This window comes from Octopus bimaculoides, chromosome 6 (assembly GCF_001194135.2).
Source record: "Octopus bimaculoides isolate UCB-OBI-ISO-001 chromosome 6, ASM119413v2, whole genome shotgun sequence".
Lineage (NCBI taxonomy): Eukaryota > Metazoa > Mollusca > Cephalopoda > Octopoda > Octopodidae > Octopus > Octopus bimaculoides.
Window position 1 is genome coordinate 61,449,354 of NC_068986.1, and position 3,424 is coordinate 61,452,777.

The 3,424-nt window shown below is 33.8% G+C and overlaps 1 protein-coding gene across 4 annotated transcripts in view; it reads right to left on the reverse strand.

Annotated features, from left to right (window-relative positions):
- Positions 1–3,424, reverse strand: part of LOC106873629 (jmjC domain-containing protein 8) — a 442,493-nt gene that overhangs the window by 410,997 nt on the left and 28,072 nt on the right. The window lies entirely within an intron of this gene.

The following is a 3,424-nucleotide window of genomic DNA, read 5'->3' on the forward strand; positions in this document are numbered from 1 at the left end:
TATATAATATATGGACAGGGAGAGAGGCCGAAAGAATGCCTATGTACGTGTAACTAGATAGGTATGTAAAATAAAAGTGTATGTATGTCACCGTGTTTTGTATTAATTTCTCTTGATACGTTGCCGATAAACCCCAAATCGACCCTGATCCAACAAAGTTATGATCAAAGGCATTCCTCCCCATACAAGTGGTGGATGATATACACGGTCTTCTTTTTATGTCAGTAGAGTGTCATTTGAGGAAGATCTGGCCGCTATTTCTAGCAGGTTCAGTGATTGTGTTGAAGCTCCTTCGTTGTTCGTTTATCTCAGTGTGTATACATACTGTCGTTAAGGAATCCCTTAATATCTACCAAATTTGTTAATTTATGTCATGTGGAAACCTTAATTATTTAAGCAGCTTTATTACTTATTAATCCCCATTCTTAAGCGAATGTGTGTGTTGTATTAAATACAAGTGTACGTATAAATGTTTCTCTCATAAAGTGCTTATAAGAGTTTTTAGTATAGTCACCTATTGTCAAGTGTACACAACCTACATCTATCTGTATGTACGTTCCCTTAATTCGCATACACAATCCATAACCACCCTGTTTTTTGTTTATTTTTCTTGGGGGGGGGGGTATATCTGGAACTACATTGTCCGCTGTATCCTTTATTTAAGACGGTAGATTTGACAGCTATTTCTAGCAAGTCGACTGCTCATGAGGCACCGTCGTGTTATTTAAACAGCTAAACAAGCTAACGTTTAAAGCTTTTTTTTTATGTGAGAAAACACAAAAATGTGCCACTGAAGGCTAAAAGAACGATGAGTTATGTGCAAGGAGACTTTCGTGACAAAACTATATTAACTCTACGGCGGTGTTCTTTTAAGAGACATCTAGATTTTTTATTGTAATTTGTTTGTACGAGTAGATCTAGAAAACCATGTTACATACATCTGATAACAATGACGCCCGTTTATTTCCATTATTTTACTAATACAGTAAATAATTTCCACTTAGTATTTAGCTTTCTTTTACAAATGCTATTCTAACAGATTGCAAGAAAAACTAAAATATTAAGTGATAATTAGAAATCTTTTTACGCATAAATTTTATATAATTCTTGACTAACAATAAATTGAACATCTCAGAGCAGACGTTAGAAAAGAAACAGTAAGTAGGAGCTTGAAGAACAACTTCAAAAAGCACCAACACTTGACTAAGTAAGGATCTAGAAATCGAAGGTGATCAGAAAAACTACAGCTCAGCTACTGAAGCAACAGTATATGAAATTTCGGATGCGGGAATCACAGGAACAACAAAATTCATGAAACTCAATAATCTTCGTCAATGGTTTACTTCGACCGAGGATGAACTCCTACACTGGATCCTTAAAGGTCTTTCAGAGTGTCAACATTAAAACAGTATGCAATATAGATATATTGTTCGAAGGGTCTTTTCACAGTCCAGAAAAGTAATTGGTGAAATATACGATCGGGAATAGTGTACTCAAAAACTAGTTCTGTTTACTGCATTGTTTACAAGCTTTCCTTTTTCCAATATCAACTGCAGTGCTAGTTCTGGTGTGGGTGTTACGAAAATTTTGAAGATCAGAGAACAACTTTTCTCGCAAGAGAGCGTGGTTTAACCTTTAGACTCAAGGTGAATAGACCAAAGGTACTGGATGCAGCTGCATGTTTGTGTGTAATTTCAATGATACGCATATGAGCAGTTCATAATCTAGCTTTCAGAGAAGACTAAAATTCTTGGATAAAAAAATATCAGCAAGTATTCCAGTTTGTTAGAATTCTTTCTTTTATTCTTTGCTTCAGTCATTGGATTGTGGCCATGTCTTGAAGGTTTTGATTGATCAAATTGACCCCAAGATTTAGGTTAAGTTTGTACTTATTCTACTGGTCTCTTTTTACCAATTTTCCAATACTGGTTATCAATCTATGAGAGATAAACACAAGGATGCATGCGCACATATGCATACACACACACGACGAGCTTCCGTACAGTTGCCAAATTCACTCACAAGGCATTGATCGGTTTGGGGTAAAAGACAATTGCCCAAGGTGGAGCACAGTGCACCTGAAACCACATGGTAGCGAAGCGAGCTTCTTAAACACAAAGTAATGTCTGTGCCTCTTCGTTAAATTTCAACTATTCCTTTCCATGAAACAATACGAAACTAGTATGTAGGGTTCCTTCATATTTACCTATGTCAACATTAAAGAATGTATTTTGCGTAATAGCATAAGAGAATCGATTTTAGATTATTTGAGAAAAGCAAGCTATTTCAGTGTGTTTGTATATACTACACTATATCTTTCCTTTGTGATGGTTCATATTATCAATTCGGGTAAGCCCAAAGTTCACTTTGTCTCGTGGTCACTTCAACCAGCACCAGGGATGATACTACCTTTCATTTTTCTATAATGCAACCTAGACATCACACATCAAACCTACACCGATTCTATAGAGACTACAAAAACGTCCTTTAATGTGACCAAACCAATCTTATCACCTTCAATAGTAAAAACATACAACTGCACATTTCAAGAAAACATTCCTTAAATATGATTATTAATTCGTGTCGCAAGATTCCTGATGTGAAATCATGTATTGAAACCGATATTGTTGTATTTCGGGACGGTCATTTTTTTTTTTTTTTTTGCCAAATAAACACACACACTATATATTTTTTCTTCACTCATTTATTACTTATTTTTAAAATTTTAACTCATGTCCACTATCCGGAAATCTTTCGTCACACCTCTTCAGCGACACTTTTCGTTTTTGTGTGTCTTCTTACTCCACGTACTCCATTCTGTTCTTCTCATGTGTGTATCCTTATGTATGCATGCGTTTGTGTCCTTGTTTGTGTGTGTATGCTTGTGTGTGTGTCATAGATTTTAGTAGCAATGTGGCCTTCCCCTCAGCAGCCCCATCCTCTCACCCCATTGTGCTGCTGAGACCCGAAATTAAGGTACAGTCCCTGTATTCTGTGTAAAATAAGTATTTTTATACAAATTCATTTGATATTTATTGTTAGTTGATATATATACATTGATTTTATTATTATTATTATTGTATTTTGACCTGACGATTAGCTATATTTTTGAATAGAATTGATTTTCGATTGATTTATTTTGAATCAATTTGATTTTTATTTGATTTTCTATTTGAAAATATGATTATGAAACATGTGTAGTCATTTTTACTATTTTAATATTCATTACTTTGTACTTTTTTGATTTTTATTATAGGTCATTTTAGTGTATTTACTTATTAAAATTTTCTATATGTGATTGTGGATTTTCATGGATGCATTAAATAATTGTGGGGGTTTTTTTCTCTAAGTTATATATTTATATATTATATATTGTGAAATTTAATTTAATTTTGATAAATCAAATTGAATTTTTCCCTGTAAA